Source organism: Thunnus albacares, chromosome 12, assembly GCF_914725855.1.
Source record: "Thunnus albacares chromosome 12, fThuAlb1.1, whole genome shotgun sequence".
NCBI lineage: Eukaryota > Metazoa > Chordata > Actinopteri > Scombriformes > Scombridae > Thunnus > Thunnus albacares.
The window spans coordinates 14,245,099-14,269,454 of record NC_058117.1 but is presented as its reverse complement, the minus strand read 5'-3'; the positions used below and the strand labels follow the sequence as shown (position 1 = coordinate 14,269,454).

The window sequence follows — 24,356 nt, the reverse complement described above, 5'->3', positions numbered from 1 at the left end:
CTGGTTTGCCAAGCCCACATGTTTTACATTGTCTCTCAACAAAGGGGAGTACAAGTCAGGGTGAAACCTGCTGCTTTAACCAAAACAAATGTCATGCATAAACCCACATGGAAAAATTTATGTTTGGATGCACACAGAATTTCATTCACATATATTCACAGCCAACTCCAGTTTCTCTCTTTCTCACTCATTCATATTCTCTCTCTCTCACACACACACTCACACACACACACACACCCACACACACACACGCACACACAGGAAAATTAATTAGGGTTGGCACAGCAGCAGCAGCCTCATTCTAATAAATCTCTCCATTATCTAAAGTTATTGGTGGACACAGCAGCTCATTTCCTGTCTCAGAGTTGAGACCCGAGGACAGGCGGACATTATCCCCATGTTTCCTGTTCTGCCAAGTGCCTACTTCTCAGTTTTGTTAGTGTGTATATGAGAAAGATTATGGAAGAGGTCATCAAACGGTTCATAGAGAGGGAATTATATAGAAATCTGAAATTCTTTAACATAAAGATTTTATGTTTGAATAAATACATGATGTAATGGCACAGGAGACACTTCTATTGAATGTATTATTGAATAGCATATTTCAATATACCCACAGTACAGACACTTATTGAAGACCTTTTCTCGTTTTTGACATTTAGCATGCATTGGTGAAGATTGGCCCTTTAGTGCGCATCACTGGGCACCGTCATCAGCTTTTATCTGCCAGCATTGTCTTGTCAAGAAAATACCTGCCAGAAAGTTATCGCTCAAGGTCTCATTTTGGATTCTCTGGCTCAGTCTGGATGCTGTACTCAGCCAGCTGGCCTGTAAGGCGCAGTGAATGGACTATTGAGAAACAGACTCAATAGTGTGGCTTAGATTGGTGACCCAGAAATTTGCTAAAGTAAAGTTTTGACTCATAACAATGTTGAAGCCAAGATTAAGTAGTTCTGTACGCAGGGGGAATTTGCAGCGGGACTGTTTCCTGTTCCTGTTCCACCATGACATCACAAGCGTCTAGGGAGCCATTGGAGCACCTGTGTCCCATCTCCATGACAACTGAGCTCAAGGCCATTGGGTGATGGAACACATACATGAAGCCAGCTTGCACAACTGGGCTTACACATGCACACGCGCCTGCACACGCTTGATTTTTTTTTTTTTTTTTTAAAAAAGGACTTTGAGGCCAAATAAATCACACAACATGGAGTCTGGGGTGAGAGCCCCTGATGAGATATAGAGCCTACAGAAATAGGCCATCACAGACCCCATTCCTCCCAGCCAGCACCAGAGTTAATGGCTTTCAGATCTCTGGGTGCCTCACTGACTCTTTCTGTGTTAGCAGGTTTGTCTTTGTTATCTTACAGCTGTTATCTTTGCTCTGCCAATTCCATCTCCTCCACTAGATGGCCACTGTAAACTGCTGTTTTTGCTCTATGTCCTAATAAATGCTTTACTATGTTATAGACTATTTGTTAACAATAAAGCAAGGCCACATTTATGTCCCTCATTCATGTCAGGATTACAGTGCTTTTTGAAACAGAAGCAGGAGTTGGAATTAAAGATGGAAGGAGAGAGGGATTGAGCAAGGAAGGGAAAGTCAGGACAGGAGTGTAGACAGAAGCAAGGAAGGGAGGAGGATGACTTTTACAGTTCCGCTGGCAGAGAGTCAAGTGAGCTCAGTGAGACAGAATAATATGGCCTAAGTGTGGTGGGCTGAAATGTGCCTTTCCAAGTGTGTCTGTGTGTGTGTGTGTGTGCTTGCTTTTGCCTGGCGTACAACCCATGACTTTCTATGCTGAAGGCTTCATCTGAATTTTCTCCAAATGAGTGGCTCAACACCTTTGTGTCAGTTTTTATGTAACTGACAGTCCAGACTAACACAGAGCCACTGATTGGACTGGGGCTTTCTTACTTACAATTTGACTTAATCTGCCATGACAGTCTGGTACAAGCAGCGTATTTAAACACAGACAGCATGACTCCAGAATCTACTTGTGCTCCAAAGTGCTGGTAAGCTTGTGGACAGCAGCTTTAAAAGTGAACTCATGTCTCAAATGAAACAAATAAGATGCAAATATTGAATGAACTGATGAAGTCAAGCATGGATTCACCACATAAAGCCTGTGGCTTTGACAAGGTCACATACACAAGTTGTAATACACAGCCCCTATTCATTCAGATCTGAATATGGGGTTGCCAGGGGCAACACAGACTGTACAGCATCCTCACACTCACTGTTTGCCAAGCAGTCAAATATCCAGCACCATTAACCTCATCATTGCAACATAATCAGCCGCGGATGAAGCCGCCACTAAATCGAGGCAGCCTTCAAGGCACAATTAGAAATGTTAATTAAATGTTGCTCCGTCTTGCGTTGGCTTGACACATAATCCAAAACCATCATTTGGGGCTGTGCAGTATTAGCTGTCCGTCTATTCAGTCATTGAGGTTCTGAAGCGCAAGCACACGTTATAGATCACGGATAGGCAATCATCTAAGACTGCACCAGATGATTTCAATGAGCTGTGTAATTAGCAGAAATAACCAAGTGTTGTCTTTGGTTGGAATGGAAACGTGCATACTTTCATGTTCACCATGGCATGATGGCATAGTCCTGCAGTGGTTGCCCTTTCTGTAGATGTGCTAGTGTTGTTTTTTGTTTGTTTGTTTGTTTGTTATGTGACGTTGACGATATTGCTCTTTGCATCTAAATGTCTCATTCTTATGATATATTTCCATCCTGTAAAGTGGAGAGTCTTGTTTATCTATTTTTTTATTACTGTGTGTCCAACACATTGAAGACAGAATGGCCTGTGTGTGTATGTATGGGAATGTGCGCGTGTGTTTGTTTGTGTCAGGGTCTTTTTCTGCAGATTTAAGTGCTTTAAGAGCACCCATCATTCACCAGCCTACTGAAAGCACTGAGTTCTCAAAATGTTAGATGGCCATTTTAGAGTTTATTACCACTAATGGCTGATAGAAATAGCACCTACTCCAACCCTGGAACAAATCTGAATTTGTGCACATCTGTGTTTGATCAGGCGTGTGAAATCGACCTGAGAGAGAGGGTCACCCTCCTCTTGTACAGTTTGCTTCTGCAAGAGGTCTGAAAACAAATCATATCTCAAACAATCTGCAATAAGAAGGAATGCAGAGGCATCAGCCCTAAATGGGTTGGACAGATTGGATCGTCTAATACCATTTTATTAGATGCTGCCAGTCTTTGCCCATCATCTTCTGCTTGCTTTGCTGTTTCAGTCCCACAAAGGCTCAGCAAGAGTTAGACTGCAGCTTGTAGTGTATATGTGTGTGTGTGTGTGTGTTTGTGGCTGGTCTGACTTAGTTATGCCCACAGACGAAAGAAGCCCAAGAATGACAGGGGAGAGTGAAAGGGATTAAAAGCTAACTCCATTTAGACTATGCCTAAGACAGACAGGTCTGCTCTAAACAGGTGTGTTTATCCTTCTCCAAAGTTACTAAAAAGACTCAGCTGTGGTGGAGTGTGTGTATGTGTGAAAGAGGAAGGAGGGAGAAAAAGACAAAGAATATGTCTGTGTATACAGTGTGTGTGTGTGTGAGAGAGAGAGTGTGTTGAGCGTCTCTCCAGAAGACTGGCTAATTTAAACAGGATTAGAGGAAGCACTGATGGACTGTTCACAGTAAATTATACTGTGTTGTAAAGCACTGTACCACCCACACACATCCCACACCTACATGGAAGTCCCATAGTGGCTACATACACTGCACGCATACGCACACACACACATACACACACGCGCACAATTGTGAAAGAAGGTGTGGGTTAGAGTGGGTATGTACGTATAGGCAGAGTGCGAGAGGTTTGTGTGCTGTGTGAATACTTTCCCAGCTCTAATCCGCCCATTCCTGTTGGCATGAAAGACAGGGATTAACAGACGAAAGGTGAACATGGTGAAAAGGCAGGGCCGGAAAAGAACACAGGGAAAGAGAGATAGTATTCCGGAAGCTCTGCAGGATTCTTCCCTGGCTGCTGCGGCGAATGCAGATGAGCAGTCTTTTGTATGAAGTTAAATCCTCTTATTGATCAGCAGATTAGATGCTGTCCTCTTACCTTCTTTAACTTCCAAAACTTCAGAGAGAAGATGTCTCTCAGCAGTCTGTTCAGGATTTGGATAGCTCAAGAAATGGTCAAAATACTGTTATAGAATATAATAGAAATGTGATTGAAGGTATTCAAACAGCAGACGTATGCTATGTAGGTAAGCTACCTAAAAATGTGTCTGAAAAGCCTAATTTTAACATGCATTCTGCTGCATTATCTGTGTAACAACATCATGGTTTTGCCTTTAAACATGATCAACATAATGAGACTCATAAGTAAAATTGCCCTCCTGTCTGTAATGTAGCTGCTCACATTTAGGGATTAGCGGTGTAAAGATAAGTGTATTCGTCTCGAACTGTTACGTGACTTTCTTTGCTTCGTTATGCTCCATGACCCGAACAATTACTGTCAAAATAGTTTAATAATCCACTTACTTTTACATGCGGAACAATATTTCTAGAGCGCAAGTTCCACCCAGAACATTTTGGCAGCGCACCATTTAGCTGTAGCATGCTCCTGGATGTATGCTAGCTGGCTTAAGCTCTCTTTATATCTTTATTTTTCTCTTTATACATCCATGGGCTTAAGCTAGGTTTATACTTGACACAGTGTCCCCGGCACAATGGTGCGTGCATCAATGATGTCATGATGCCCATAGGCACCTGAGCAATGGAGCAAGTGGAGCAAATGCATCTCAATTATTCAGTTAGGGGGTCTAAAGTTATGGTTTTGCTACCTCACGTTTTGTCTTTTTACTGACAAAAACAACCCTAACTCTAACCCTACATCATTGGTGGAAAGTGACTTATTTAGACTTCTGCAGACTACTTTGCTTTAGTTTGAGTTTTAGTCAGACTTTGGATGGAATAATTTTTAAATACGAGGATGCAGTGCTCCGTGTAATGATCTCTCCTTTCATCCTGCCGCTCTGCGCTGTGCTTTCATTATTATGATTATTCTCTCATTTTCTCATACAGGGTAAATGAGAGGTGCAAGGGGGGGGGGGGTTTCTCAGTAAGGTCTGGTCCTCGACTAAAACGGCCCTTTTAAGTCTTGAGGAGCAAAAGTCACCTTCTGAGTTGTGCATTAAAATAGTCCTTGATTTGAGATAATGTAGGTTAAAATGATCTGCTTTTGAAGTTATGATTATTCATTCCGGTATAACATCACAACTACATCAGCTAGTGGTGCTATTGAGAATAGCTACCACTAGAAATTGTGTGTAAAATTAATAGGTGGGATTGAAATTAGATAGTTGTTGTGAGGCCATTTCATTCATCCAAATTGTTTGTGTTTTGTTGCAATTGTTAGACTTGAAGATGGCCTTGTGAGTATTGAGAATAGCAGCCCTCAGGTTTAATGTTGTTTAACCAGGTTTAATTACCCAAATAATTTTGTAATGTGTTGTAAGGCTATTTCATTTATATAAATTGTTTGTCCTTGTTTATCCTTTAAGATGGCTTAGTAGCCTGCAATCTACTACCATTTTAGACTACATAAAGTTTTTATTAGCCATTCTTCTAATAATCATTTCCTGTCCTGATCCACCCAATTATATACTGTTATTGATGCATTCTTAGTTTTCATAGCACCCTCAATCTTACTAATATGGACAAGTAGAGGCGGCTGTTTCTTGACTTCCAAAAGGTGAGGTGGTGTAGAAATGCAGGAAAGTTTGAACTACTTACTATACAGAGGTAGACCATAAATCAGCATAAAACAACTGTCAGCAGGTGTCTCCCTCACTGTGAGACAAAAGCAAGGTTTTGGCATCAGTAGATGATGCTACTATCATGGTAATTATAATATCAGGTAGTGTTGTTGTTTGTTATCATGTAGCTTATTTTTATAGCTTTTTTTTTTTTTAACATAACAACTATCTTGACAAAAAATGGGGTCACAGGCCAAAATGGTTTAGTGAGCGTATAACCATATTTTTATACTTACATACACAATTTCTATACTTTTCTCTCTTTTCAGTGCACCGCTTTTTTGAAAAGGCAACATGAAAACAGCAGGATAAAAATGGTGCTGTCACTGCTGGCATATATGCATAACTTAAGGCTTTTAAAGAACAATTTGTCTCAGCCTTGTGTCAGAATTCATTCAAACTGTCTGGTGTGGCATTGTTTTGATAGAAGGCCTTCTCATCTCAGCGGCTGTGCTGAAAAATTAACCCTGAAGATCTGGGCAGAGATTTGCATCACCGCATGAAAGACTGCAAGCTAGTTATCTGAGCAGCCATTGTGGAAAATTGAGGATGCTTTTAGCCTGCTTTGTGTCCAAGGCCTCATCCGTCTGCTGGAAGACTAAGGTAAAGCAGACACAAAAATAACACAAAAGAAAAATGTGTTAACAAAGGATTGAGAGGACCACCATCTGGTACACTGTGGAAACAAGAGAGATTTTGGAATGCCTCTTAACACAGTTAATGATTAATCTCAATGATAAGAAGCCTAGTCTGTGACTATCCACATACGTACAGTATGATGCTGATTTTAGCATTTTAGCATCATATTTTGGACATGTGCTGGAAGCATAAATAAAAGGCCCACTGTTAGCTGTAGTTGCACCCTCATCATCCTGCATACTAGTGAGGGTACATGTCTGCATATATGTGTGAGAGACATAATCTACATGTATTTGTGTCTAAGAGTGTGTTTGTATATATGTGTGTGTGTCCTTGCACGCATGAGTGTTTAAATGGTTTCCTTTCAACAACAAAACAAAGTTAATTGCTTCAATTACTGATATTAATTGCAAATTACCCACCATTGGTTGTCTGTGACTCTCAATTTGGAGTCTTATGAGTTTATATCTCAACTCTGCGCTCTGTTTTGTTGTTGTTGTAAATGGTTATGTTAATAGAATTTATTCGCTCTGTCCATAACTCTCTCTCTCATTCTCTCTCTCTCATGTATACACAAACAAATACGTAGACACGCATACACAATCACGCGCTGAACTCTGGGTTTACATATTGGTTGTTTTAGGAAAATGGACAGAGTTTACTCTTTTCTCCTTTGTCCACATTTTTTCCGGATTGAATTTAATTGTATTTAATTTGACATTTGAATGGTTGCCCCTCTCACTTTGACTTTCTCGTTCCTGTCGCGTAACCAAACAGTCCAAAAGATGGATGCTATGTACTGTGCTGGCGTCCCTACAGAGCAACAAAAAAACAGGAAACAGAGCACAGAAACATTTTAAATGTCACTGTCTTGCCCAGACTGTCGTTCTACACATGAAGGTAAACATTTTGGAGCTTAGCGCATTTTGTTGCTGAGGCTAGGAACTGTTTTCTGGTATGCCATTTTCTGTATAGGTATGTGGGCTGATTATTGAGTCAGCCTTGTGTGTGTTTGTTTGCCTGTTGGGTCATCTTTGCTGTGATGTGGGTGTAATGTCTGACAGGTTATTTCTTAGTCCACCCAGGAGTTGGGATATTAAGGTCAGGTATACAGAAGAAGCAACTACAAAATGATTTTTATTCCTCTTTCTTTTCTTTTTTCTTCTCTCTGCTTTTCTTTCTTCTGAAGCCTGACAGGCCAGATGGGGCACACAAGTTTTACTTTAAAACGGCCCTTATTTGTAAATGGTATGTTTTAGCTAAGTGCTGTTCATATTGTAGAGAGACACCAGGTACTTTTACTGCAGGGTAGCATTTAGATGGTGGAGAATACACCATATCATCTCGCTAATCACCTGTAATGAGCAGATGCAAGGCAGATGTGCATTGCTGCTGGCACAGGTGCTGCACAGTAAAGGTGTCCAAGGTTTGTCTAGGAATCCCTGATAGCTTCGGTACGATCTACCATCCTTCTGCCTGCCAGTCTGCTCTATTCTTTAGGCAGAGGAAGACTGTATGTGTGTATCTTTATGCGAAGCTACAAGGGGCAAAAAAGAAAACAGAAACAGTAGGAATAAAAAGTGAGCACAGTACAGCCGGAAGAGTTTAATTACGAAGGCATAAGTATTCATGAGCCTGTCCTATGCATTTTTTCCCCACCATCTCTTTTCTGCACTGAGCATGACTCTCAGTACTGGCTTCAGGCCACTGTGAAACCAAGAGGAGAGGTTTTCAGCGCAACAGCCGAGTTGCATTGCTGGAATTGGAACTATCGCAGGTGGACGCCCAAAAAGCTCCACTGCCTGGTTAGGAGTAAGGCCACAGGGGATCTACAGAAAGGAGACATATGGTAGCTTATGATTAAAAGTGGAAAGTTTCATGCTAGTGAATGCTCATGCATATGCACTAACTACAGTTATGGATGTATTAGTTATTTTGCATAATTTAAACAAGCCAAAACTTGTTCTAAATACCAACTCCGTCAACATGACTGTCAAATAAAAGCAAATAAATTGCAGAATCATTCAGTACTGTATAAATTATTTCACACATTCAGCTTATAGTCTTTGATGAAGGTTATTAAAAATGTTTTGGACTTTGTGAAATCAGGAGAACTCACGAGTTACAGTTTTCTATCACCCTTCTACCTATTGTTATGACAGTTAAGGCTTTGGATGCACTTGAAAGTGTGTCCAAACTTTTGACTGTATATGAACCAACCATGAAATGTCTTCAACTTTCTTGACGTGTGCTGGCCAATATTTTTCTCTTAAGCGTGATTCAGCCAAGTGAGAGACTTGTTTGCTTGCTAGCAGTCTCTAGTGGCTACCCTCTTGTTCATTTTACAAGTGAGACATGTTACAAAATAGAGTAAAAAAACAAAAAAATATCCTCCATAACTTTTAGTTTGCTTTTCCTCCTCTCCTTCCTCATTCTTCTTTTAACTGTGCACAAGAAAGCCTCTTCTAGATACTGTGAGATCTTTGAGCCCTGGGAGCTACATTGAGTTTTTTTAGTCCATTGCTGTTGACATCAGTGCATGCCATTTCTTTCTAGAGGGCTCCCTGGATTCCTGTATTGTGTAGAGTGTGCCGCTTACAGCCAATGGTTAATCTGCATGGAACAAAGTTGATACCAAGGGAGCAGTGAGGCAGATGAGCATAATTATGCCTTTTAAGTGGCAATGCTATGATTGTAGACAATAAAGTTGTTTCATCAGACCAACAGGCAATAATGCGGAAAGCCAGTAAACAGCAGGGCAACAATCAAAGTTCCTTGGTGTGAAATTTTATTCAGGTGTACAATGATTCCAACAAAAACTGGATCCACTCCTCAGAACTCCATAGCAACTAAAAGCAGAGAGACAGCACTTCTGTTTCATGTTGTACTTCATCTTCAGAGATGAATTTAATCCATATCTTGGTATTCATATCCACTATAATTTCACACATCTTTACTTTGGACATACAGTAACAAAATGAGAAATCTTTCACTGTCAGAATCTCAAGAACATTTCCTCTACAGTTTCATATTTTACAGTCTACACAGCTATTTACAGCAAAAATAGAAACTACATCATCTGTGGCTGTATAAGACTAAGAGCAATATTGTGACGTTTTTATTGGAAAGACTATGAAAGATGCCATAACTCAAGAAGCGTAATAAACATAATGTGCTTTGATTTTTCTATATTCTTTGTAACGCGAAGCAGACCTGAGGTCTTGCTTACACGTGACCCAGCATTTTATATGATCCTGTCCACTGGGTTTGACATATCAATCTGAACATTTAATGTGCTTCTTGGCTGCATGACTGGGTTTTACATGCACATACAATATACTCCCTCACCCACACTTGCACATATTTGCTCATACCCACACAATGGCTTGTCCTGAAAACTAAAAATATTATCTGAACAGCTAAAATGAAATCCTTTTTGCTTCTTTACAAATCAGATTTAGACAATCTGTGACATGACTATCTACTCCAGCTAAGAAGTGCGGGGGTACTGTGGCCCTGCCATGAACCAGCAGTGTGCAACTCTTAGTCCCTGCCAGGCATGTGTCTCCGCCGGGGATTTGAGTTATTGCTGCCGGGGTCTAAGACCCATTCATCAGCGCTTCATTAAAACCCAAATCGCTTTTTCACTCACAGCCTTCTTTCTGCCAGTCTGACAAGTCCCACATCCAGCTCAATGTCTGGGCTGGGCCTGTTGTTAAGAGCTGTTCAGTTGTGTGACTTTGCAGCCCCTACCTGCTCTTAGTTGAGAATAAGGTGCTCTAAAGAGTACATTACCCACCTGGGAACCTCATAGGCAGGAATGGCTTTTCACTTGGTTAGCAGCAGAGCGAGAAAGACTCACCTAGGTGACATGGGGGTGGATAGAGGGTGGGGGAGAACGAGAGAGGCGAGGCTGTTGAAAGGAACTCTCCAATGGCCTTTTCCTGCTCCGCTTTTGTTTGGTGCTATCTTGCCGTTCCGTGTTATTCAAACCACACAATGAGGTACAAAGCTGCCGGCGGCTGCTCCCACTCCGTCCCACCGCCCCTCCACCCCATCATCCTCCTCCTACCTCCGCCGTTTTATAAGTCATTTAAACCGGGTTTTGGCAGAGTGGAGCTGAGGCAGGTGGTACTGGAATGTTCACAGGCCCCCGACCATTCACCGCTTGCAGGAAATTAGTTGTCCATTGTGCCTTTGCTGCAGCAGCTCAGCTGAACTTGGTGCGACTTAAAGGCCAATATCTTATCAACACTGCAGTAAAGCAGTTCGGCAGTGTTGTCATGTCACCTCTTTCAATTCAGTTCAATTCAATAGGCTTTATTGGCATGAAAGTTTTGAGAACAGTGTTGCCAAAGCTTCAAAATACAATTTGTCCAAGTATTTGGACAGTGCAAAATAATAATAATATGAAAATTCACACCACATTAAGATTGATATATATTAATTGAATGCATACAGTATATCATATGCGTGTGTGTGTGTGTGTGTGTGTGTGTCTTTGTCATTCACTGTCCCTCAGGTTGTGGCATGTTCATACATATTGGGCAGCAAGATATGCCCTGTCTCCTTCTCCTAGGAGTATTTTTTTAATTATGAGAGGTCATTAAGCTCTTTGAAATCTGAAATTACAGAGTTGAACTTGTTAAAGTAAATGATCCTTATTTCATTGAATGTCTTACAATGTAGGAGGAAGTGCATCTGTCTTAACCTCGCCTGTCGAACAGTGACTACATATTTTGTTTCCTTTTGGTTGCCATGATTTTTTGTGTCCTCCTTTTTCGATTGCCAATTTGTGCTCACTGAGCCTTTACTTGGTTAGGATCTGTCACTGCTTTCTATTTCTGACAGAAGAGAGATATTCTGCCAATTCATTATCTCTTTTTAGGGTCAGATAACATTCTAATCTACTTTGGCTTTTACTGTCTTCTTTCCAATGTTCCAAATACATTAATTTACATTGCGTTATAATGTGGTTTACTCTGATTGGTGTTTGGAAAGCGGTGTTGGTGAGAGACTGGTCAGAGTGTGTCTGAGAGGGGGCAGTTTAGTCTATGTCAGCACCAACTGACATAGGGGACTCTTTTCTGGGCTCAGCACTTGGGTTTGGAGGGCTTTGGAATGGAGAGTGTCTAGGGGGTTGGATCTCTCATTGTCTCTCTCACTCTGTCTCTACTCTGAAATATGGTCTATTCTATTAAGTTAAAAGACGTGCCTGAAAGTCTAAGCCATTCATTTCTCCATTACTGCAACACAACAGGTAATCATCTTGACTTAAGTGAGCGCTATAAGTGAGAATGCAGACCAGTCACTGAGTTTTGTACATGTAAGTGTATTCCATTGATAATGGTGAAAGGCATTTAGTATTGATTTTTACAACAAAACAAATAATTCACAGCCAATTGATTCTTTATGGTTTTACTCACTGCATAATTCCTACTCTTTTTAACCCTTTTTGCTCTTCCTGCTCCTCTACTGCAGGTTAAGTGTGTATTATATATATATATATATATATATATATATATATATATATATATATATATATATATATAATGTGTAGTTTTCCTTTATGCAAGCGAGTGGCAGTAACTTTTTTTTTATTCAGGGAAGAGCCACTCGCACTTCGAACAAAGGGTCAATAACATGAGGGAGAGGTCTGGTATGGTATGAAGACCATCACGGGCTGCAAGCCGAGGAATGGCAGTACAACAGATGGTGATGTGGAGGGAGCGAATGAGTTCAACCTCATCTATAACCAGTTGGACTGCCCTGTTCCAGCTTTAGCAGCTACTGTCTGGCTTTTGCTACTGTCTGTCCATCACCCCCACACTTCCCCTCTGCCCGGCTCCTGCTGCTACAACTACTGCCTGTCAAACCATCATCTCCCCACCTCCCCCCATAACTACGTATGCACCCCTCCCCCAGGCTGCCAGCACAGACAATGCAGCCCCCCCCCCCCTTTCACATATCGGCACATCAGATCAGGTTAGCAGCCCCCCTGCAGCCCCTCCTCTGCCCCTTCCACACATCGTCACTGCAGATCAGGTCAGAGGAGAGCTGAGGAGACAGTGAATGGCCTGGACAATGTGTGCCCAAGACTACCAAAGGCCTGTGCCGCTGAGCTGGGGAAACCCCATCAGCATATATTTCACCACTTAACCTAAGCCTGCGACTGGGGAAGGTCACCACTATGGAAGACATCTTGCCTCATCCCTGTGCCTAAGAAGGGGAGCCCCAGTGTGCTCAGTGACTTCAGGCTGGTTGCGCTAAAATCACATATAATGAAGACCCTGGAGTGGCTGCTCCTCCACCTCCTCAGACCCCAAGTTCAACATGCACAGGACCCCCTGGTGTTTGTCTACCAGGAGAAGGTGGGTGTAGAAGATGCCATCCTCTACCTTCTCCACCGGGCCTGCTCTCACCTTGACAAGGGAAGTGGCACTGTGAGAATCATGTTTTTTGATTTCTTAAGCGCCTTCAACACCATACAGCCCCTCTTACTGAAAGAAAAGCTGGCCAGGATGCAAGTGGACTCACACCTTGTGATCTGGACCACAGATTACCTCACTGGCAGATGACAATATGTCAGGCTGAGGGACTGCACATCAGAGACTGTAGTCAGCAGCACAGGAGCACCACAAGGGACTGTACTTTACTTTCCCCTTTCCTCTTCACCCTATACACAGTGGACTTCAAGTACAACTCAGAGACGTGCCACATGCAGATGTTCTCAGACAACACTGCCATTGTGGGGTGTATCAAGTGGACAAGACTGGGAGTATAGGGCCCTGGTGGATGACTTTGTTGCATGGTGCTGGTCAAACCAGCTACGGTTGAATACATTCAAGACCAAGAAGATGGTAGTGGACTTTCATAGGTCTAGGCCATTCTCACAACCAGTCTCCATTGAGGGGGCTGATGTGGAGGTGGTCAGGACCTATAAGTACCTTGGGCTGCAGCCGGATGACAAACTCGACTGGTCAGAGAACACGGAGATTCTATACAGGAAAGGGCAGAGCCGGCTCTATTTCCTGAGGAGGATGGGGTCCTTAAGCATCTGTAGGAAACTCCTACAGTTTAGTCACATTACTTACCATCACTGGACATTCTCTTCGCACTGTGGAATTATTCATCTACTCCATCAACAATCTCCATATGTACAGGACCTTGTAGTTCAAGTCAAGTTCAAGTCTATCTATCTATCTATCTATCTATCTATCTATGTATCTATCTATCTATCTATCTATCTGTCTATCTGTCTATCTGTCTGTATATCTATCTATCTGTATATCTATCTGGTTGATGGTTGTACATTCAGGTCAATCCATGAGTTGAGCCGTAGATCTACATAACTACAACTTGTATGTAACCCTTTGGCTTCTCATGTAATTCTGCAGAAGTTGCGCGTGCATCCCCACAAGCATTGACAAAGGAAAAAGAACTACAAATCAAGTTCAGTGTTTTTACTTTACAATTTTGAAGTACTTGCTCCTTTTTTAACTGAGCAGCTCAGGTGCCAGTGGCTGTATTTCTCCAGAACATGCTCATTACATTTACTATGACATGTGACCTTTTCCTCTGGTAAATGTAACACAGACCACAAGGGGGAATAGGGAAAACAAGATCGCACATTGTGCACCAGTGAGAAACTGCGAGAAATGAGAAGAAAGTGCCAGTACTGTTTTTCTTTTCTAGCATTGGGATTTATCACCAGCCAAAATACGCACTTGCTCAAGCTCAGAGAAAACACTTTAACTCTCTCCCCCGCTTATGTATACGTGTGCACACGGCGACACTCACACTCCCCAACCCTTCTCCACATCCTGAGGGGAGAGGTCAGGTTAAGTGCTGTGTGGGGCAGTAGGCCTGTTTTTCCTCTTGGCTGGCACCCTGCCCACGTCAACAGTCCCTCTCTTCAAAAGCCACTAATGCAGGGCCCAGTGCTGACAGTGTTCTGACAATGAGTTACTATCTGCCAGCTATGGCCCCTGTCCGACTGCCGGTCCCTCTGAAAAACAGATCTGTGGCGAGAGCAAAGGTTAATCTAGCAGTGAGGCTCCACTGGCGACTGCCTCCGCGGCCATGTGTGACTGAGAATAGGCTGGGAGGAATTAACACTACTGCCTCAGGGAGTGTTGACAGAGGCGTGTGTGTGTGTGTGTGTGTCTGCGTCTGTCTGAAAAATCCAAGCTTCTGTGTGCGTGTGTGTGGTGTGTGTCTGTTGATGACGGGATGTAAGGAAGGGGCAGACAACGAGGTTTGAGGAGGTTTTGTGTTCACAATCCATTATCTTCAGGGAGGAATCACGCTGGATAAAGGTTGCTTCATGCCATTTCAAAGATGTAAGACAAATACCAGTGGACTGTGTAAACATTGCGGTGAGAGTATGCATGCTGTCTCCCTTTTGTCCGCTGTATCAATCGCTCTGTCAGCCTGTCTCACTCTATTGTTTTTTCACTTACCTCTATTTTTTTTTACATCCTTCTTGTCTGCCTTCGCGACACAATGAAAAGCTAAATGCAACAAAAAAGGCGCCAGCAGCCTGTGTGTTATTTAAGCAGACATGCCCCTGTTAGTGTGTGCGTTTGTATGTAGTTTTGTGTGCCTACATTTGACTGAGTAAGCTAAGGTCAACTTTGTTCATGGCCTCCTGAGGCGTGAGCATTTAAACGGGTCTACCTACCACTGTGCCAGCTGTCTGTTTCTAGTCCAAACAGCTCTATTGGCTAAGCCCCTGTTGCCACATCATGGCCCCCTGCCTTATGGCAACATGCTAACTGTTAAGAGCTTATGTTAGTGCGTGCTAACTCCCATGAGTGTTACCTGTACCTTAACTGGTAGGAGGGTTTTTATCCCCTAAATGATCTTGGAAGTGATAGTTGACATTTCCTTTCACTCCCATCATCACAGGTATCAAATGGAGTGTGTTGCTGTGAAGTGATAGTTATAATGCAGCAGATTATAAATCAAATTTTCCCACCTCGGATTTGCCAGATTAGCATATTTGTAGTAGCAATAAACCATGCATCAGCAGTTGAGGATATTTTCAAGGATTTGTGGCTTATAAATCACACAGAAGAAAATACCCAATTTTGTGGATTTCTTCAGATTATCTTTGTGCAGATAAAGTGGAAATTGAGGGATAAATAAGAAAAAGAAAAAAAGAAAGCATCAAGGCGTGCTGGTGCTGGCTCATCACAGTCAATTAGCTCTGTGAGGCACCTCCTGGAGATATTTCACTTCGGATAATGCCTTTTCTGTCATCAACCTGTGTGTGCACACAGAAGCATGTGGCTGTGTGGGGTATTCATTTGCGTGCGAGTATGGATGTGGGTATGTGTGAGTGGGTTGCCTGTGCACACACCTGCCAAAATACTTTCATATAGCCCTCCTTGTGACACAGGGCAGACTGGAGTGCTTGTTTTCCCACTCACAGTGGGTGTGCATTTCTTTATCTCCTTTGCCTGTCGTGTTGACTGATGGGTAATATGCTAAATGAGGCCTGTGTTTACCTCACCTGTGCCACCGGCAGGCCTCTGTGTGTGCTGGACTGTGACAGGGAGCACTAATAATGCTTTAACTGCTCTGTCAAACTTCAATCACATTGACGCAAGCTCTGGTGTAGCACACCGTCCTGTTAGCAGAGGTGCTGTCACTGGACAGATGTAAGTGAATTGTGTCCCAGTAGTTACATGGCAAATGTTGACTACATGCTGGAGGTCAGGTAAATGGGCTGTGGAGTAGCAGCACCATCACGAGTGCATATGTGCATTTGTGTGAGTGTGTTTATCTGTATTCATGTGTCAATGTATGCAAAAGCTCAATATGTGTTTGCATACGTGGATGTGTGTGTGCCTGAGTGGCTTTTTTTCTATTTATATGTGTGTGTGTATCTATTGCGGGGTTAGTGGAGCAGTGAGGCCTTGCGGTGAGTCTCTCTACAGGAGTGTGTGATTTATGAGCCTGATGTGAGCACTACTCCCATGCTCCTGCATAATGTCCCCATTAGAGACAGCAGACACTGTGGCTCTGTTCATCATTTAGCCCCAGCCACTAGCACACCTGGGGAGAGAAAGAGAGCGAGAGAGAAGGACAGAGACAGGAACAAGAGACAGAGAGAAGGAAAGGAGGAATAAAGGAAGAGGAGATAGCACAGTGCATTATCTCGCCATCAATTATCGCCCTATGCCTTTACAGAGGCCGTGACCAACTGCATTTGTGTACAGCGTAGCAGAAAAAAGGCGGAAAAGATATATAGAAAAGGGGATGTGGATGAAAAAGGCAGAGAAAAAAAAAACAGTGATATGACTCATTCTTTATACCAGCTAGCCACAGCCGCCACAGCAGTAGCCATGCATCTTGCCAAAGATAGTGAGTTACCTGCCTCGTTTCTTCATCTCCTCTGGCTCTACTTGCTTCTTCTTTTTTTTTTTTTTTTGTCTACCTATGTTCTGTATGTGCGTTTGTTTTGGTCTGTCAGCCTCATTATGTGGAGCGAGCTGTCAGGGGACACACTGGCTAACAACACCCCTGGGGAGGAGAAAAGAGGAGTAGTAGTGTGTGAAAACTCTCTGGGAGTCATTCCAACACCCATCTACATTAATAACCGCACAACCGCAGATAACAAACACTTCATGAAATGGTAGTCATATTTGCTCAGCATACACTTAAGCCCGGGCAAAAGCATTTTATGAAACGTACTGTGTATACTGGCAAACATTTGGAAAATTGCCTTTTCTAATAGTGTGGGAACTCTTTGTTCTTGCTAACGTCACACACAGTGTTTTGTACTTTATCATATTTATGAAACTACTGTGTGCACTGAGTTTATGACCAAAGGTACACTGTGTTTTGTTTTTCAATCTCTCATGAGTAATATGTTATACACATACTGTTGATAAGTGGGGTTAGTTTCTTCCTTAGTAACATATAACAGTAAGTAAAACCTGAAATTAAATGGTATTGCCTTTGCATAGTAGGGCTGCAACTTTTTATTTGAATTGAAAGTGTAAAAAAATAAATACTCCATCTAAAATGATCTGTTAGAATTCAAAATTAGTGCAACAGGCCGTGTCTTGAACTTCAGTGGGGGTGTTCACCGATTTTCACTTTGATTCATATGGTTCTAATGTGGGTAGTAACATTCAACTTTCCTCTGACTTTCCCTGTATTGAAATATCTCTCTTTCTCCAGCTGCAAAAATCCTCCAGGTGATGCGTTTGGAGATCTGTCTTAGACTACAATCTACTTTTCCTCATTTTTTTGTAGTGGTGCCTTCAAGGACTGTAAAAGGGGAGTCTTCCGTAACACTCCGTCCGCCATGTTGTTAGCGACAGGGAAAAGTGGGCACTAAAATATCAGTGTATTTGGAAGAAAACTAGTTTCATGATATAAAGGTGGACACAGAGGGCTGCGATACAGCTGCAGACGAAAGACAGGCACTGCGGCCAGAGAGGCTTAGCAGCATCGACTGGTGTCTGGGGTTGGCTGGTGTGGTGTTTGTAGCAGATGCACCACGATAGAGACAGAACTGATTCTTCTGACAACGACCCAGAGAATTTTGAGCCTCAGGTGGACAGAAAAGCTGAATCTAATACAAAAAAACAAGTAGCTTTACAATATAATGTTGGATCAGAGATGTGGCACTACTGTTATAACTTATTAGGCCAAATATCATGCTGTGGAATTGGACACAACAGAATATTTAGGAGTAAGCCACCACCGGAGCTACGGTGCAGCCACGGCCAATATAGAGGTGGGTCAGCTGGAGTGGCTTTGCAGCATCGACCAGTGCCTGGTGAGGATTGTCAGAAAGAATGGAGACATCTACATTCCATAAACACACCATCAGTAGCTTTGGACGGGACTGCATGCAATGCATTCTGGTTGTTGTAGGATTTACCCCTTTAGAGCAATAGGGTAATCTACAGTGTTTTTCTCAGGTTTTCTGTAGTCATAGGGCACCAATGTAAAAAATAATTGCACATTTCTACTACATAGGTGACCTAGTTTTAAGAAAACATCATATTTACAGCAGTGAAATTGCTTTTTATAGTTCACTGTCCATCTGACCCATTGTAAGCCCTGTTACCCTTTCAGTAAATTGTTGTTGTTCTCTTTGCTAAATATCAATTGCTATGCAAAATGAAGAACACCGACAAACTGTGATGGATGGATAATCATGACACAGAGAAGTCAAGAGAGAAATTGTGTTGGATATAACAACACAAGTAGAAAAGTTGTGGATAAAGGTAAGGCTGTCTACTGGCTTTGTAAAATACAACTGCCTTACGATAATGTTAGCCTCATGAATGAACACAATGTTAATTCTACAAAGGATAAAGCTATTTGGGTTATTAATGTGAAAGAATGAGAACGAACACATAATTTGTTCAAACTTATATTTCTGAAAAAGTGCCAGCCCTATTATCAGTTATTAATTTAGCACTTAAATAATTTCCTTTGTATTATAGTCATGTTTGCACTTGAATCAGGACAGTAATTGCCTGGAAGAAAGTAGGACCCACTCATTTGTATGGTATCAATAGAAGGTCTTTGGGCTACTGCCTCAGAGGGTTTTCTCACCTGTCCAAAATAAAATCCTCATGGGAAATAGCTGAGTCATTGTTGGCATAACAGTGGTCAAATTTATTTAAAATGGTGTGTGAGAGAGAGAGAGAGAGAGAGAGAGAGAGAGAGAGAGAGAGAGAGAGAGAGAGAGAGAGAGAGAGAGAGAGAGAGAGAGAGAGAGAGAGAGAGAGAGAGAGAGAGAGAGAGAGAGAGAGAGAGAGAGAGAGAGAGAGAGAGAGCTAAAAATGGCCACAGGTATTGATATTTGCAAAAAAATCAAAACAAAAGAGATTTGTGTCCTTCCTTGTATTTGTATGTAATCTGCATCGTGTGCCAAGGAGCTGTTTAGCCCTGTGGGTTGGGTTTTAATTTTTTCAGGCATGACAAACAGAGCCTTTCTGCTCTACTTAACATTTGTAATGGAACCTCCCTTAGGTTCTTTCCCTATCTGTCTGTCTCCTGCCTCTTCCAACACAATGCAGGTCGATGGCAGAGATGATTTTAACACCTGCAGTCATCATTGCTTCTCTGGATCAATATAGCTGCTTATGTATCCAGTTTTTGTCCATTTTGCAGTGCGCCATTTACATAGATTCAAAAATGCACAGGATGGATGGAGTTAACTGCAGGCTGAAAGCACTGCCTATGTTTTAACTATTGTCTAAACCTTTTGGCACATAGAAGTACAGTAAATTCCACCCCTGCCCTCCAAACAGCTTCAAATAAATGCTAAGTATTATATACACTTTCTCCTACACACACACACACACATACACAACACACCCAAAGGTGCATTTATTCACGCCAGCACAAACACTGCTGCCATTTCATCTACAAAATACAGTAGGTCCTGCAGGGGTGCTATTCTCTCCAAACACCTGCAAACTACTTGTGTCTCCCATCAGAGCTATTTACCCCACCAGAAGATACTCACACCCACACACCCACACTGGACAGACACCTGCATCTATTCTAACCCAGTGACACACAACTGGAGGAATAATTTAACAGCTTGGAGCGGCTTTTACAGCTGTATAAGCTGCTTGTTTCCTGTATTTACATGTGCATGTGTGGATGTGTGAATGTGTGTATTTCTGTGTGTGCAAAGTGAGCAGTGCGCTGGTGTTTGCTGCCACTGCTCCTTACGTGTGAAGTAAAAGAACAGCTTGAAGTGGGTTGGTGGCACTACATATTTAACGAGGCGTCTCGGCTCTTTAGCTGCGACGCTGTAGTGCAGCGAGCAGAGTGTCGCACTTTGACTCTCTTTGACTCCTGGAGCACAGCTCACATCACACCAGCAACAGCCTCATCTGGCGGGGCTGCAGAGTAAAGCGCTGCCTGGAAGCTCTCAGCTTACCTCTGCAGGCAGATCTTTAACTGAGAGGGTAACCACAGGCTGTCTGTCTTATTGCATCCAGAAGCTCACCCTCTGATCCATCCATATTGTCTCTGTTACAATAGCAATCAACAGAAGGCTTGAAATGGCAGGATAACAAAAAAAATGTTAAGCTTGTTGGTGGATATTGCCTAAAAGCAGACAGCTAGTACTGGCATAGCTACTGTTGAAAGAGCTGAGAGGGCAAGAGGGATGGCTGATGTTTTCACCCCCCCACTAGTGTCACTGGACAGCTGTGACATTTGAGGTTGCCTTCTGGGCCAAAGCTCAAGTACCCGGGCATCCCGGATGCCAAATCAGATGAGGTCAGATAGAGTGTGTGTATGCATTTGCGCAGATATTTTTGTGGTTGGGTGGCATGGGATCAAAATTACCCACACCAACCGAGTGGCAAAACAGACTGAATGTTATGTGTGTGAAATGACATTTGCTCTCCCAGAAGAGTTCAGTGAGCAGTGGCTTTGCATTCCGAGTGGCTCAGAGAAAGGCAAGTGAGGAGTAGGAGTAGGACTGTCAACGAATATTCTAAATCGATTATATAATCGAATTGTGAAACACAACAGACATACGATTTTGAAAGTTAATATTCAAAAAAAAAAAACAGCACTACTGCACTACTACACTTCTGCCTCGCGAGTTCTCATATGGGCCTGGACCGCTGCGCTGAATGCACTGCATGACGGACAGGAGTCACACAACATCACTTTCACTGATTGAAAATGGAATGTAGGTCAAGCTGAAACGAGCGAATAATTCAACAACAACTGTGTGGTAATGATGGCAGAGAGTTCACAACCCATCTCGGCCGCAGAGGGAGTGATTTGCACTTGTTCCACGCAGGAGGGTGGATTACACTAGTAAAATGTTCTTTGAACATATTTTCTATCAGCAATAAAGTGTACTACTATTATTACTGAAATAAACAGTAATAATAGCACTGTTTCTCTCTCTCACCACACCTCCGTGGTGCTGAAAGACGCACAGAGGCAGCTACATTTCAACTGTTTTCTTATTCTTATTATTCATTTTATTATTAATAAGAATAATGATAAATGAAAACTAAATCAAGTGCTTTATAAATGGTGTATCTGCCGTTTCTGACTACGAAAACTATTTGTTCACATTGGTTCCCCCTAGCACAGCAAATTGGCTGGTGCCCTCGAGCACTCACCCGATGCAATATATGGATATTCTGGCCCATTCGTTTGGGCCATATAACAAGCCAAAATATGCAAGCAGAATGGCACATTTGAACTCATTTCAAGGGAACGTCTAGAGAACAATGTGTTGCTTCACGTTACGCAAAGAATACATGCTGCCTTCAGTTGGCTGAAGAGGAGAAGGGAGCATGATGCACAGCACAGCTGGCTATGGGAACTTTAATCCAAAAAAAGCTTCCTGCAGTTGGGTCGGATCACGTTCATACCATAAGCGAACCGTACCAGAGTTTGTATGTAACCGGACCAAGACCACCTCTTCAACAAGGTCTCGGTCAGGTTGTTTTGGTCTGCACCTGAGTGCAATTGCTGTGTTCACACCTGCCCTAACAATTTTCACCAAGGGGGTAAATGAACTAGAATTCGATTCAACTGAACTAAACAAGCCAGGTGTGAAAGCACCCTAAAAAGCCCTGTTTGGAAATGATGTGAAGTATGGATATTACCTAACCACCACAGGACATCATTTTATTTGTTTATTTTGTAATGTGTTGGTATGTAGATCTTTTAAAAGACATGTTTATGTTGAAATAAATAAACCTATACAAGTAGTTATGTCTCTCTGTGTATTGGTTTGCCTTCTTATGGACATAATGTGCAAAAATAGGTATTTCAATGGTTAGAACCTATGTATTTTTTTTAGAAGGAATAATCAAAAGTCATTTTTGGCCAATTTTGACAGCCTTGGTGAGGAGAGAGTGAAAGAGATGCAGAGATTTAACAACTGATTAAAAAGGGAACAAAAGGAAAGAGTGGGCAGGTTGATGTTGGAAATAAAAACGGCAGCATCAAATGGAGGAACATCAAACACAAAGTCTTCCTGGGAGCCACAAGAATCGGCCTCTCTCTTTTTACGGTCTCCATTCCCTAACTCTACAGAAGTACTGAAAAAGCGTGGAGAGGGCATGTAGTGTTTTCCATTGCAGAATGAGAGACCTCCAGACAAATATACTCAAAAAGGTCTGTCTCGCTCTTACTCCCCAGAGGTAAAAATTATCTCCTTTTTCCTTCCTCCTTCCCTTCTTCTTTCTCGTTATGGATTCTCATTGGAGAACCTCAAACGCCTCTGTCAGCCTTATGCTATAAGGTCAGATCTTTTGCTGAAAGTTTTTCTTTTAGCCTCGGGACTATTTTCTATCTCTTACTCCCTCACTGCTGAATGCAGACTCCAGCAAAGCCCCGGAGGAGAAACAAAGCCCATCTCCAAAAATATATAGACTTCCCCAGGCATGTGAGCATATGCTGCAAGAAGGTGGATTTAGTGCTTGCTTTTAATGGAAAGCATTGTGTTTGCTAGGAGGCATTAGAGAGACCACTGGCATTTTTATGGAGATAGATGGCGAGGAAAGAAAGGGAGAGTGAGAGGTGATCTCAACCTGAGAATGTCTGCGGTCGTCATCGCCAATGGTTTGACCAGACTCTTGGGATGTATTCTTTGCCTATGTTGTTGCCTTTGTTTTTGTGTATCATCGGTGAAGCTGTGTGTGTTTGTGTATGTGTGTGGTGGAACTGATCCTGGAAGAACACCTCACTCGTGGTTAAGGGAGTGAGATCACACCGTGCCTTTCGTCTGACTCATACCGGCTTAGCCAGCACTGTCCCTGTGGTGAAAAGCATGCATCTGGGGAAAACCAAACTGAGGCATCAATTACCTGAATCTCACTACATCAGTCAAGGGAGAACACGGCTAAATTGAATAACACTTTCCCAATTGCATGTTGGCATATGTGCTTTCGCAGACATGCGAGCACCGGGGTGCGCTAACACACACAAACACACACGCTCGCGGAAAACAATCAGTGATCCATCCCAGTGACATCCTCTCCTGATAGGGTACAGTAACCACTGCTCACCGCCGAGACTCTCTCTCAGTGTGAAAAAGAAGTGCGTCGTATGATTGACTCACTCACACCTCCATATGACTGTTAAATCGTCTTATATGCACAGTCAATTCAGACTTAGTGCCTCTCCCAAGCCCCATGGGTGCGGGTGATAATTTGACTTTTATTGAAATTCAGCTCCAGTGGGTTCAAGGTGGTTGAAGGTCATTCTCCTACTACCAAAGATAAGACTGAGGGAGAGCATGGCATGAAAACCTCAAGACTCTCTCTCTTTCTGACTCTCTCCTGCGCTCTCCTGTCTGTTTCCCTCTCTGCCAATGGGGGAATTATTCAGGAGGCACAAGTCAATTTTGTGGTGCGTCCAAACATGGTTAACAACAGCATTTAATGAGATTGGATAAAGTTAGGTAGTGTTTGCCTCTCCCCTTTGAACACAGTCTAGTATTACTTATACTACTTTTTAGTGGTACATTGCTTGTAGCCACCGTGACATCACCCATCGGCTTGCGGACTTTCGTTTTGAAGGTTCAAGTTTGCCATCTTGGATTTTTGGAGCCAGAAGTGATCATATTTGGACAAGAGTGTGGAGCTGTCCCTAACGCTAGCTGCTAGCTTGGTTAGCACGGTGCATTTACAGTCTATGGTTAACTGTGATAAAACCAATGCCAAGGCTAATTTTCGCTAGTGAAAAACAGGCTTAAAACCATTAAAACAAAATGAACTTACTGGAAAAAATTTCAACTAGTAAAAGACCCTCAACAAGATGGTCTTTTACAAACATAAGACATAAGACAGGTACACATGACACATGACAGAGTACAACTAGACACTGAAGACTTTTTTTAGGTAACCAAAATGTTACAATTGATGTTACAATGAAAAAACACTGAAATAG

General features: G+C 42.4%; 1 protein-coding gene across 3 annotated transcripts in view; it reads left to right on the top strand.

Moving 5' to 3' along the window:
- Positions 1 to 24,356, top strand: part of LOC122993537 (ephrin type-B receptor 1-B) — a 163,150-nt gene that overhangs the window by 20,496 nt on the left and 118,298 nt on the right. Inside the window, exon 1 of one of the 3 annotated variants that reach the window (XM_044367786.1) lies at positions 12,144 to 14,779. The exons of the other annotated variants lie outside the window; for them this stretch is intronic. The gene's annotated coding sequence lies outside the window, so the exon portion shown is untranslated. Of the gene's footprint in view, positions 1 to 12,143; positions 14,780 to 24,356 lie in introns of those variants that run through there. 3 annotated transcript variants of the gene reach the window in all.